The 14,803-nt window shown below is 41.9% G+C and overlaps 1 protein-coding gene across 1 annotated transcript in view; it reads right to left on the reverse strand.

Annotated features, from left to right (window-relative positions):
* TRHR (thyrotropin releasing hormone receptor) overlaps positions 1-13,990 on the reverse strand; it is a 59,319-nt gene extending 45,329 nt beyond the window's left edge. The window contains exon 1 of the mRNA XM_075825824.1: positions 13,637-13,990. The gene's annotated coding sequence lies outside the window, so the exon portion shown is untranslated. The remainder of the gene's footprint in view (positions 1-13,636) is intronic.
* Positions 13,991-14,803: the final 813 nt, after the last annotated feature.

The raw sequence follows: 14,803 nt of genomic DNA on the forward strand, positions 1-14,803 counted from the left end.
TGGCCGGTGTCGCACTGATAAATGGCGCCCGATCTTATCCGCTTTTGGAACACTCTGCACATTTTGCATCGCCATATTCTGAAAGCCAGAACTTTTTTATTTTTTCACCACTGGAGCCATGTGAGGGCTTATTTGTTGCGGGACAATCTGTAGTTTTCATTGGTACCATTTTGGGGTACATGCAATTTTTTTGGATCATTTTTTATTCAATTGTTTTGCAATCCTGACCAAAAAACAGGAATTCTGACACAGTTTTTTAGGTTTTCTTTTTGCGGCGTTCACCGTACGCTATAAATGACATTTTTACTTTATTCTGCGAGTTGGTACGATTACGGCAATACCATATGTATATAGGTTTTTTCCTTTTTTTAGCGTTTGCACAATAAAATCACTTATTTATAAAAAAAATACAATTCTGCGTCACCATATTCTGAGAGCCATAATTTTTGTATTTTTTAGTCAAAAAAGCTGTGTAAGGGCTTGTTTTTTGCTGGATGGATTGAAGTTTTTATTGGTACTATTTTTGGGTACATGCGACTTTTTGATCACTTTTTATTCTTTATTTTGGGAGCGGTGGTGACCAAAAAAATTTAGATTCTGTCGTAGTTTTTTATTGATTTTTTTGGGGGTGTTCATCGTGCGGGAAAAATAACATTACAGTTTTATAATTGGGGTCTTTACGAACGCGGTGATACCAAATATGTGTACTTTTTTAACTTGTTCATTTTTTTTCTATAATAAAAGTCTTATTATAGGAAAAAAAGCATTTTGTGTATAACTTCTAACTTTTATTTTTACACTTTTTTTTTTTTTAAAACATTTTTATTACTTTTTTTTACTTTTTTTACCTGTCACACTAGGGGACATTTAGATTTGCAGCTTTGATCGCTACTAGAGTACATTACACTACACACGTAGTGTAATGTACTCTAAGGCTGGGTTCACACTACCTATTTTCAGACGTAAACGAGGCGTATTATGCCTCGTTTTACGTTTGAAAATAGGGCTACAATACGTCGGCAAACATCTGCCCATTCATTTGAATGGGTTTGCCGACGTACTGTGCAGACAACCTGTCATTTACGCATCGTCGTTTGACAGCTGTCAAACGACGACGCGTAAAAATACAGCCTCGTCAAAAGAAGTGCAGGACACTTCTTTCAGACACTTCTTTCAGACGTAATTTTAACTCAATGAAGAGCAGCTCAAAATTTACGGCTGTCAGAGAAGCCTCGCAAAATGCGAGGAGGAGCAATTACGGCTGAAACGAGGCAGCTGTTTTCTTCTGAAAACAGTCTGTCATTTCAGACGTAAAAGCCTGCTACCGTGTGCACATACCCTAACTGTCATTGTGACGTAACTGTCACTCTGACAGGAAGCCGAGGAGGACCGGCCCTGAGGCTGCTCCTCCGAGGCTTCCGTACATGGCAACCCGGAGGCTATTGTCTAGCTTCCGATTTCCACGACAAGCATCGGCAGCCCCCAGGGGCGTAACTAGGAAAGACTCGGCCTCATAGCAAACTTTTGACTGGGCCCCCCCCTCCCCTGGGTGTCACACAACCCCCCCTTGTAGATAGTGCCTTTTTTACAGCCCCCCCTGTAGATAACGACATACAACCCCCCCTGTAGATAACGCCATACAACCCCCCCTGTAGATAACGCCATACAGCCCCCTCTGTAGATAACGCCATACAGCCCCCCTGTAGATAACGCCATACAGCCCCCTCTGTAGATAACGCCATACAGCCCCCTCTGTAGATAACGCCATACATCCCCCTCTGTAGATAGCGCCATACATCCCAGTGTAGATAACGCCATACATCCCCCTGTAGATAACGCCATACAGCCCCCTTTGTAGATATCTACAGAGGGGTCTGTATGGCGTTATCTACAAAGGGGGATGTATTGCGTTATCTACAGGGGGATGTATGGCGCTATCTACAAAGGGTGCTGTATGGCGTTATCTACAGAGGGGGCTGTATGGCGTTATCTACAGAGGGGGCTGTATGGCATTATCTACAGGGGGGGCTGTATGGCGTTATCTACAGAGGGGGCTGTATGGCGTTATCTACAGATGGGGCTGTATGGCGCTATCTACAGAGGGGGCTGTATGGCGTTCTCTACAGGGGGGCTGTATGGCGTTCTCTACAGAGGGGGCTGTATGGCGTTCTCTACAGTGGGGGCTGTATGGCGTTCTCTACAGGGGGGGCTGTATGGCATTCTCTACAGGGGGGGCTGTATGGCGTTCTCTACAGAGGGGGCTGTATGGCGTTCTCTACAGAGGGGGCTGTATGGCGCTAACGCCATACAGCCCCCCCTGTAGAAAACGCCATACAGCCCCCCCTGTAGGGAACGCCATACAGCGCCCCCCTGCAGGGAACGCCATACAGCCCCCCTGTAGGGAACGCCATACAGCCCCCCGTCTGTAGGGAATGCCATACAGCCCCCCCCTTTAGGGAACGCCATACAGCCCCCCCTGTAGGGAACGCCATACAGCCCCCCATCTGTAGGGAACGCCATACTGCCCCCCACCCTGTAGGGAACGCCATACAGCCCCCTCCCCCTGTAGGGAACGCCATACAGCGTCCCCCCTCCCAAAAAAATGCGACCTACAGCGTGTCCTACAAAAGACATGTATCCCCTATCCACAGTATAGGGGATACATGTGTGATCGCTGGCAGCGATAAGGAGAACGGGGGACCGAAAGTCCCCTGAAGTTCTCCATGACTAACCACGGACTTCCGGCGTCTGCGCAGCTCAATAAAAATGAAAGGTCACGCATGCGCACAAGCGCGACCGGCGCTCCATTCATTTGTACGGAGCTGCCGACACAGACCCCGGAAGTCCGAGGTTTGTGATGGAGAACTTCAGGGGACTTTCAGCCATAGCGGCTGCTAGCGGAGCTTCCGGCCATGGTGGGGGCCCGTGCTGGCGGGCGACACGGGCCCCCTCATGCCGCGGGCCCCGTAGCAGCCGCTACGGCTGCTATAGCGGTAGTTACGTCACTGGCAGCCCCCACAATCACTTCGTGGGGGCTGCCGATGTGCTTCAAACCACTTAAATGCGGCGACGGCAATCCGTCGCCGCACTTAAGGGGTTAATTGCCGCAATCAGCGGCGATGGTCCGCTGTCCGGCGAGACTGATGTGACAGCTGTCTAGGACAGCTGTCAGCGCGGGCTTGTCACTCTGTGTTTACACAGAGACACAGTTTGAAATACTGCCGAAAATGAACGTCATGGTGCGCGATCTAGCAGCCGACCATGACGTTCATTTTCGTCATCGGTCGTTAAAGGGTTAATCTTTGGATCAGTGGCATTTTTTAAAATTTCAACAAGTCTGGCTTTAGCAATTTTTAGGCAGTTAGTGCATATTTTTTCTCCGATAGACCTCGACAGGTTTCAGTTTCAAGTTTCAATGTGTGTTGCGTTTTATGTGGCTTTTTTTCACCTAAAAATAATGCATGTAGTAAGACACACTATGAACAAAAAACGCCCCCCAAAAACACCATAAAGCTGGGTTCCTACGGGTCGGATACGCTGCGTAAAAATCATGCAGCATATGCGACCTGGAACCCGCAGTACATTCCATCCGAAAAATTGCACTACAACTGAATTTCCGCTGCGGAAAAAAATGCTCATACTTACCCCTTCCCTCTTCTCTGCACAAAGTCCGGCCTTCACAAAGAAAGAGAGACTTCTGGGTAGGTATGATTTTTTTTGCTTTCCGGAGTTGCGGTCGAAAAATCGGATGCAGAACGCCTCCATACATCTGCCCATTGAGTTCAATGGGAAATACGGCATTCTTTTCCGACAGGGCATTTTTTTACGCGGCCGTTTTGAAAAAACAGCACGTAAAAAGATGCTCCGTAAAAAGAAGTGCATGTCACTTCTTCAGCCGTTTTTGGAGCCGTTTTTCATTGACTCTATAGAAAAACAGCTCAAAGACGGCCGTAAAAACGCCACTATAAACGCGAATTGCTAAAAATACGGCTGAAAATCATGAGCTGTTTTCCCTTGAAAACAGCTCCGTATTTTCAGATCTTTTTTGCTAAGCGTGTGAACATACCGTTATAGGGTAAAGGTACTTTGGCCTGTGCAACGTGCACCAATCAGCGAGAAAGCTCCTTGATCGGTGATCGTTTGCTTCTGTCACAAGGAGCTAGTATAGGGGACGAGCGCTCATTATTCCGATCGCTCGTCCCCATACATTATTATCCTGTCGGCAGCGCAACTACCTGTTTACACAGGGAGAAGTGCTGCCGACAACGATAATATTTTGCACATTTAAAACGATACGACCAGCAGATGAGCGAGTGTTTGCTCGTTTATCTGCTGATCACTGCCCTGTTTACACAGGGCAATTATCGGGAACGAGCGTTCTTTGAAGGCTCGTTTGCCTGACAATTGGCCAGTGTAAAAGGGCCATAACACCTTGTGATATGTTAGTGGTAAGAACTGCTGCCTTGCAACATTGGAGCAGATTTAGTATTGTGGCTGCAGCTGATTTTTGTTGTATTTTGTGCCGAAATGTGGTGCATTTTGGCACACGTCTAAATTAATCTTAGACATATTTATTACAAGAATGCGCAGAAAAAAATAGATGATTGTGTCTCACTAGACACTTTTCAAAAGTGATCTATATATGGTTCCGTGGAAAGAAGAGGGTTTGTGTTGCGGCCATAATATGGACCCTAAAATACACATTTTAAAAGTGTGTAGAAAAGGGGTGTAGCACTGATACCTTGCAGCGCTGGGGTTCTGGGTTCAAGTCTGACCAAGGAAAACATCTGCATGGAGTTTGTATGTTCTCCATGTGTTTCTGTGGGGGTTTGGGTAACGGTTTCCTCCCGCATGTCAAAAAAATATACAACTAGGCTATCCAGATTGTGAGCCCCACTGGGGACAGCAAGTGATAACAACTTCTGTACACGCAGTGGAATATATTGGCGCTATATAAGTAACAGAAATCTATAAATCCAACCAAGAGCAGTTTCTGCATTGAGCTTTTTATGTTGTCCCTCTGATTGCATTGGTTTCCTTCAACAATCTAGTATTATACTGATAAGTCAATTGACTTCTTATGAAAGTAACCCTAGTGTATACATGAGAGATAGAAAGGAAAACTAGACAGGTCTGATGTGTACAGTGCTGCAATAGGAAATAAACCATTAGTTACAACACACTGAGCTCTGCTCCATTTGTATATTCTCAGCTAATTAGAATTTCATTACTTTAATGAAAATCAAAAAATATTAACAAGAAAAAATATTTTTTACAACCAGAACCATGCTGCCATTAGCCCTGTCAGGGATCATTACTATGTATATTGTTTGAAAAATATTATTCTCACACATATGTATATACATTTCAGTTCTTTGTGTAATATACTGATATATAATAAGTTCTTTGTTCATGTCGGACACACCTATGGAAGACACCGCCCCCTGGAATGCAAGAAGAGTGAGTCTGAGAACTTACAGCTGAGAAACCGGTGGGGGCTTGGGCACTCCCACATCTCTAGGGAGGAGGCATGTGTTTTTTTTCTGTGCTTCTTTGTTCTGAATAAAGTTTCAGTCTTCCTCCTGGCTGACTGAGGGAAAGATGTCTACCGACATTTGTCTGTGTGGTGTACTTCTTTCCAGGCATGCCTTCAGCTTTCAATTTACAGAGGTGGTTATTCGGTGTGAAATACGGACCTGACAGCCCTTACTAGTAATGTGATTCATTTGGCATAAGTTCTTTGTTTCTTTACATAGATCAGGGGTCCTCAACTGGCGGACCGCAGACACCAATTGTCTGGACCAGTGGCACCACTAGCAGCGGGCACCCGCGATAGAACCCCCAGATTTTTGGCTTGATGCTCCGGATGTCCGGGCAACTGCCACATTCAATTGTATTGGCGTTCCCAGGACACCAACACCATTGAATTCTATGGCCGAGAAGGGAGCTAGATCCCTGCTCTGCCATTCACTAGGCTACAAGCCACGCTAGGCCTGCAGCTTATAAGATGATGGGACAGGATCCCTGCACAGGCCCACATGATAATGTCAGTGCATTGTGCCAGCCTATGCAAGGGTCCTTTCTCTGTGTCTCATTGGCTGTAGGCCTAATGTGGCTGAAAAGAACTGCAGAGCAGCTCAGTTTGTTGCGCGAATGGGTCCAGGTGAGTATAACTTTTTATTTGTTTGGGGAGCACCATCTACAAGGGAGGGGCTGTGTTTGGCACTACCTACAAGGTTGCACTGAGTGTGGCCCTATGTACAAGGGGGGACTGAGTGTGGCACTATCTACAAGGGGACTGAGTCGGGCACTATCTACAAGGGGTACTGAGTGTGGCACTATCTACAAGGGGGACTGAGTGTGCCACTTCCTACAAGGGGGACTGAGTGTGGCACTATCTATAGGGGGACTGAGTGTGGCGCTATCTACAGGTGGACTGTATGGTATGTGGCTATATCTTTATTACTGGTGTTCAGCTTGGACCTTTACCTGAAGACAGAACCCAGTAAGTGCCGGTTTGCTAAAAGTAGTTGAGGACCCCTGATATAGACTATTGATGAGGCCTAATCGCCAAAATTCTGGATTCACTTTTTACCTCTAGATGGCACTATCCATATTCCTATTGACCTGAAAAGGAGCAAGTGCATACCTATAGTACCACCTAAAACAAGAAGTGGTGCCAGAATTGTGGACATTTCTGTGCAGCCAAGACTAGACATCCCTGCTCAGTACAGAAGAAATAGAGCACAGATCCCTTCTAAAATAATTTGCAACTGCAGGATTTACACTAGTTTTAACCCCTCCCCCCAATGATTTTACTGAGCTGATCGTGGAAAACTATGGTGATTTATGTTTGGTTCAGTGGAAGCGAGGGAATCCGTGTTGTGACCATAAAACGGACCCTAAAATGTAGCCATATTACAACAGTGTGGCCTTACTTAGCGGAAAAGGTGCTGCATGATTCAGAATTTTGCTGAAACAGGAACTACATTATAAGGTTAGAGATCAAAATTAACTCCTTCACACACAGAACTATTCTGACATTTTAAACTGCATCAAAAATCGCTATTTTTATTAAATTGTAATGTTTTTAATGCATGTTTCATGGTGTTTTTAATGGTGTTTTTAATGCACTTTTCATGGTGTTTTTATTGGTGTTTTTGTTGTGCTTTTCATTTTTTGCAGCCAGATGTTACATAGTCTATAGTAAAAATAAAAAAAACACTGTTTTTGCTTGTGGCGTTTTTCTCGGTGCATTTTTTGTGGTCAGTGGTGTTCTTTTTCAAATGCAGCATGCTCTGGTTGTGACTTTTTTTCTAGCTTTTTTTCCAAGTCTTCTCAATAAGAGTTTAAAAACGGCAGAAAATGTTTAAAAAATTACACTAAATAAAAAAACCCCACCAAAAATGCCCCTAAAATGCCAGAGAAAAACGCTGTTAAATTTTAAAAAACTCTGGAGTTTAAAGTGCATTTTTTTTAAAGCATTTTAAACGCCAGGACATAAACTATGTATAAAGGAGGACTCAACTAGACAATAGCTGAAAGTAGGAGGACAGGACGCAATGGAAAAATACTATTTTTCACGGTTTTAAAGAGACCAGTCAGCAGGTCTACTAGTCCACTTCCAAGTGTTATCTACCAGTCCACTTCCAAGTGTTATTTGCTTTGTATGCACAGCATTATGCCCTATATATAAAGAAAAAAAAGATGGAAGTTCTATGGAAGCTTGCATATTGCTTTCTTCTTTGCAGCTGCCTGGCATTGAGTATGACTAATAGGCATTTGATCCTTAGGCTGGGTGTTGCGTCTTTTGTGGCGTCTTCGCTGCAACTACCGAAAACAAAATAAAATCATACTTACCCAGAACACCCTCCTTCTTCCTGCAGTCCGGCATCCTGGGATGACGTTTCATCCTGTGTGAGAGCAGCTAATCACAGGCAGCAGCGTCAAATGGCCTGTAACATCATCGTAGGAGGCCGGACTACGCGCAGAGAAGACCGAGGGGGTAAGTGTGAACGGCTTTCTTTTGCAGCGGAAAATCTGTCCGAAAAAACGCACCACAATGTGGTGCGATTTTTCGGATGAAATGTACTGCGAGTTCCTGCGGAACTGCAAGTTCGGCGGAATGTACTGCGTGGTTTTTACACAGCGTATCTTACCCATGGGAACCCGGCCTTAGGGTGGATTCACACGTGGCAGATTTTGTTGAAAAAGTTTCGGTGACTGAAAATCAATTACATTCATCTAAATGAAACTTGCATAAATCTATCCCTGCTGCAGAAATAATTAGGGTATGTTTACACGGAGTGTTTTCAGACGTTTTTCGGGCCATAAACGTCCCGAAAAACAACTGAAAAATCGGAAGCAGAACGCCTCCAAACATCTGCCCATTGATTTGAATGGGAAAAACAGAGTTCTGTTCCCACGGGCTGTTTTTTTCTAGGCCGTTTTTTAAAACTGCCGGGTTAAAAAACAGCCGTGAAAAAGAAGTGCATGTCACTTCTTCAGCCGTTTTTGGAGCCGTTTTTCATAGACTCTATAGATAACCGCTCCAAAAACGGCTGCGGAAATCGCAAGTGGCTCAAAAAACGTCTGAAAATCAGGAGCTGTTTTCCCTTGAAAACAGCTCCTTATTTAGAGATGTTTTTTGCTAAGCGCATTTTTTTCTTTTAATGTTGATGATTATGGTAACAGTTCATGAAAACCCAAAATTTAGTGTCTCAGAAAATTAGAATATTATATAAGCCCAATTTCAAAAATGATTTTTAGTACCGAAATGTTGTCCTACTGAGAAGTATGTAAAGTATATGCACTCAATACTTGGTCGGGGCTCCGACTCTGCATGAATTACTGCAGCAATGCGGCGTGGCATGGAGGCGATCAGCCTGTGGCACTGCTGAGGTGTTATCAATGCGGCGTGGCATGGAGGCGATCAGCCTGTGGCACTGCTGAGGTGTTCTCAATGTGGCGTGGCATGGAGGTGATCAGCCGGTGGCACTGCTGAGGTGTTATGGATGCCCAGGTTGCTTTGATAGTGGCCTTCAGCTCGTCTGCATTGTTGGGTCTGGTGTCTCATCTTCCTCTTGACAATACCCTATAGATTCTCTATGGGGTTTAGGTCAGGCGAGTTTGCTGACCAATCAAGCATAGTGAGACTGTGGTTATTAAACCAGGTATCGGTACTTTTGGCATTGTGGGCCGGTGCCAAGTCCTGCTGGAAAATGAAATCAGCATCGCCATAAAGCTTGTCAGCAGAGGGAAGCATGAAGTTCTGGGAAATGTCCTGTTGGACGCTGCTTTGACTCTGGACTTGATATAACACAGTGGACCAACACCAGCAGATGACATGGCCCCCAAATTATCCCTGACTGTGGAAACTTCACACTGGACCGCAAGACACTTGGATTGATGCCTGTCCACTCTTCCTCCAGACTCTGGGACCTTGTAGTATCTGGGGCATTAATCTGTTAAATTGCTGGCTGCATATTGTTACAATGTTATGTGACTTGACCCATTTCCAAATGACATGCAAAATTTACTTTCATCTGAAAACAGGACTTTGGACAGTGAGCAACAGACCAGTCCTTGTAAAGGCTTAGGAAACCTTTGCAGGTGTTTTGTATTGATTAGCTGATTAGAGTGTGACACCCTGAGTCTACAATCTTCAACTTTGACCCAATATTCAAATTTTCGGAAAGGCTACATTTTGGATTTCATTAACTGTTTGCCATAATCATCAACATTAGAAGAAAAAATGCTGGAAATAGATCACTCTGTGTGTAATGAATCTATAGAATATAGGAGTTTCACATTTTGAATTGAATTACTGAAGTAAATTAACTTTTTGATGATATTCTAATTCATTGAGAAGGACTAGTATATAGATGTCATATGACATGTTGACTTAGGGTATGTTCACACCGCTTGTTTTCTGCCGTTTTTGGGGCCGTAAACTTTGCAGTCCATGTGACGCTGCAGCCTGTAATTGGCTGCAGCGGTCACATGTGATGCAATATCATCCCAGGAGGCCGGACTACAGGAAGAAAGAGAGACTTCTGGGTAAGTATGATTTTTTTTTTGTTTTCTGGAGTTGCGGTCGAAAAATTGGAAACAGAACGCCTCCAAACATCTGCCCATTGATTTCAATAGGAACAACGGCGTTCTGTTCCGATGGGCCATTTTTTTACGCGGCCGTTTTTAAAAACGGGCGCGTAAAAAAACGCCCATGAAAAAAAAGTGCATGTCACTTCTTGAGCCGTTTTTAGAGCCGTTTTTCATTGACTACGTAAAACACGCAGCGAAAAACCCGAGTTTGCTTAACAAACGTCTGAAAATCAGGAGCTGTTTTCCCTTGAAAACAGCTCCGTATTTTCAGAAGTTTTTTAGTAAGCAGTGTGAACATAGCCTCAATGATTTGAGTTTATGGTGCTCAAATTCTTTAAGACTTTGATTATCAATGTCAGTGTTTTAGCATCCAATGTCCTGAAGTCGCAGGTTTTTGTTGTATGAGGACAGTTACGGTGTATGCCCCTGCATCTTGTCTAGTTATTGGAGATCAGCATTTACAACTCCCTCAGCAAAGAGAGAAAATAGGTAGGTATCCTGTCTCTAGACTAAGTTCACACATCATGGATTTGTTGAGGATTTTGCTGTGGATTTGATGCGGATCTCACCCTTTGGGTAAAATCCATATTGCAAATCCGAAACAATCTGCAAGGTGTGAACTTACAGCCCTGCAGGAGGGGTCAGCACTGAAACTTTGCCCGGGGTAAATGCAGGTTTTATGTAAAACCCCAGATCTTCCTCTATTATATCGCAATGAGTGATTGCGTGATGAGTGTAGAATGGCAATATCAGCTCTGCTGCATTGCAAACTCAACTCTGTTACATTTGTCAGCTAGTATATTAGGGAGTTGTTAGTTAAGCCGTTCCCTAATATATTCATTAAAGCGCAGGAGTTTAATAGGTTCAAGATAAGAACATCTAAACATATGCTAAAAAAATGAAATGTGTGGCAAGTGTAAATGTTCTAATAATAGAAAGTTAACAAAAGAGACAGAATGAGGACCAAATAAAAGCAGCGGATAGGGAGGAAAAAACGGCAGCTTTGTGTGGTGGATATTGTATTATGTCTATGATTCCGCATATTATATGAGGTCTATGATGCTGGATATTACATGAGGTTTATGATGCTGGATATTATATCAGGTTTATGATGCTGGATATTACATGAGGTCTTTGAGGCTGGATATTATATGAGGTCTATGAGGCTGGATATTATATCAGGTCTATGAGGCTGGATATTACATGAGGTCCATGATGCTAGATATTATATCAGGTTTATGATGCTGGATATTATATCAGGTTTATAATGCTGGATATTATATGAGGTCTATGATGCTGGATATTATATGAGGTTTATGATGCTGGATATTACATGAGGTCTATGATGCTGGATATTATATCAGGTCTATAATGCTGGATATTATATCAGGTCTATAATGCTGGATATTATATCAGTTCTATAATGCTGGCTATTATATCAGTTCTATGATGCTGGATATTATGTCCGGTCTATGATGCTTGATATTATGTCCGGTCTATGATGCTGGATATTATATCAGGTTTATGATGCTGGATATTATATCAGGTTTATGATGCTGGATATTATATCAGGTCTATGATGCTGGATATTATATCAGGTCTATAATGCTGGATATTATATCAGGTCTATGATGCTGGATATTATATCAGGTCTATAATGCTGGATATTATGTCAGGTCTATGATGCTGGATATTATATCAGGTCTATAATGCTGGATATTATATCAGGTTTATGATGCTGGATATTATATCAGGTCTATGATGTTGGATATTATGTCCGGTCTATGATGCTTGATATTATATCAGGTCTATAATGCTGGATATTATATCAGGTCTATGATGTTGGATATTATGTCCGGTCTATGATGCTTGATATTATATCAGGTCTATAATGCTGGATATTATATCAGGTTTATGATGCTGGATATTATATCAGGTTTATGATGCTGGATATTATATCAGGTTTATGATGCTGGATATTATATCAGGTCTATAATGCTGGATATTATATCAGGTCTATGAGGCTGGATATTATATCAGGTCTATGATGCTGGATATTATATCAGGTCTATGAGGCTGGATATTATATCAGGTCTATGATGCTGGATATTATATCAGGTCTATAATGCTGGATATTATATCAGGTTTATGATGCTGGATATTATATCAGGTCTATAATGCTGGATATTATGTCCAGTCTATGATGCTTGATATTATGTCCGGTCTATGATGCTGGATATTATATCAGGTTTATGATGCTGGATATTATATCAGGTCTATAATGCTGGATATTATGTCAGGTCTATGATGCTTGATATTATATCAGGTCTATAATGCTGGATATTATATCAGGTCTATGAGGCTGGATATTATATCAGGTCTATGATGCTGGATATTATATCAGGTCTATGAGGCTGGATATTATATCAGGTCTATGATGCTGGATATTATATCAGGTCTATGATGCTGGATATTATATCAGGTCTATAATGCTGGATATTATATCAGGTTTATGATGCTGGATATTATATCAGGTCTATAATGCTGGATATTATGTCCAGTCTATGATGCTTGATATTATGTCCGGTCTATGATGCTGGATATTATATCAGGTTTATGATGCTGGATATTATATCAGGTTTATGATGCTGGATATTATATCAGGTCTATGATGCTGGATATTATATCAGGTCTATGAGGCTGGATATTATATCAGGTCTATGATGCTGGATATTATGTCAGGTCTATTCTGTTGGATATTATGTCAGGTCTATGATGCTGGATATTATATCAGGTCTATAATGCTGGATATTATATCAGGTCTATGATGCTGGATATTATATCAGGTCTATGATGCTGGATATTATTTCAGGTCTATGATGTTGGATATTATGTCCGGTCTATGATGCTGGATATTATATCAGGTCTATGATGCTGGATATTATATCAGGTTTATGATGCTGGATATTATATCAGGTTTATGATGCTGGATATTATATCAGGTCTATAATGCTGGATATTATATCAGGTCTATAATGCTGGATATTTTATCAGGTCTATGATGCTGGATATTATATCAGGTCTTTGCTGTTGGATATTATGTCAGGTTTATAATGCTGGATATTATATTAGGTGTATGATGCTATTTTTAATGCTGGATTTTATATTAGTTCTGTAATGCTGTATATTGTGATGCTAGATATTATATTAGTTCTGTAATGCTGTATATTGTGATGCTAGATATTATATTAGTTCTGTAATGCTGGATATTGTGCTGCTAGATATTATATTAGTTCTGTAATGCTGGATATTGTAATACTTTGTACAGAATCAGTACTCCAAAGATTGCTTCTCTTTTTACTCATACCAGACATAAAAGTCTTTCAAATGCCTGCAGCAAAGATCTTACAATGTTCTTTACATCTCCACTCCTAACTAAACCTCTCATGTACAGGCAGTGATATCCGGCAAGATCTCAACTCATAATTAACCAATTAACAATTAAAATAGTATAATACAGTAGACCTCCTACCTCTCCATGTCCAGGAATCCAGAGAAGAGTCAACTTCTTGAGATGTTCTCCAGAGCTGAGCACAATGCGATTCCTTGTCCTTGATACAATTTACTTTCCAACTTGTTCTTCTTCAATGAATTGAGAATTCTGAGGTGTAAAAGATACAAATAAGAGGTTAACTAACAATTCAGTGTTAGATTTGTGATGTGTCACAAGTTTCTCCTCTCAAGCATAAGAGATTAGGAATGACCCTTCCTCTCCCAGTAGAGCAACCGCAGTAGTAGCAGCTTTGTGATATAAGGTGGCTTTCTGGTGGATCTTAAGAAGCGCCGTAATTCATTTGATCACTACAGAGGCCAAAGGAATCAAACCCCATTGGCACACGCCTGACAGTGATGAGGAATAGCTCCCTCCTCACCAGCCCCTTAACTCCACATTCAGCACTCACCAGTGAAATGAAAGTATTACATAGGCAGCAAGAAGAGGGAGCATCACAAATCACATCTTAAGAAACCGCTTTGATTAATACTACGCTGCCTTTACAAAAAAAATATGTTCCTGACATTCAAAGGAAGATTTAGTACAAAGCCTGCTATTCTGTATATTCGATATATACTGGTAGTGAGCAAATAATACAATAAGCATAAATATAAATCGAATACAAATAATTGGAGAAATATAAAATTAATGCTAACAATTAAAAAAAATGTAGACCTCTTTATTCATATTTTCACAAAAACGAATAAGAAAAGAGTTAAAATTATAACCAAAACCATTAATAAGACCTGAATAAGAGGCAGCAGCTCCTGTAAATACAGGGATATATCTAGGGGTTCTGTTAATCTAGTGAAAATCATTTCTCTCAAAGGGGTTGTCCAGTTTCACCAAGCAAATGTTATTCTTGATATAATGAAAAATTATAACATTTTCCAATATACTTTTTAAGCACATTCCAAACATTTTTCAAGATGTCTGCTTGCTGTCATTCAATAGAAATCTTCGTATTTTTCTTCCAGTGTATGAACATCTGTTCATGGACATATGACGGACACACAGGTGCACAGCTCTGATACATAGAGCCTAGGCAGGGCCACCCTTTGGGGTGTGCGACCTGTGCGATCACATTTCTGAAGTGCCCGGCAGTGCCGGCGTTAGGGGGAGGGCAAACTCAGAAATTGCCCAGGG

Source organism: Rhinoderma darwinii, chromosome 5 (genome assembly GCF_050947455.1).
Source record: "Rhinoderma darwinii isolate aRhiDar2 chromosome 5, aRhiDar2.hap1, whole genome shotgun sequence".
In the NCBI taxonomy this organism is placed as follows: Eukaryota; Metazoa; Chordata; class Amphibia; order Anura; family Rhinodermatidae; genus Rhinoderma; species Rhinoderma darwinii.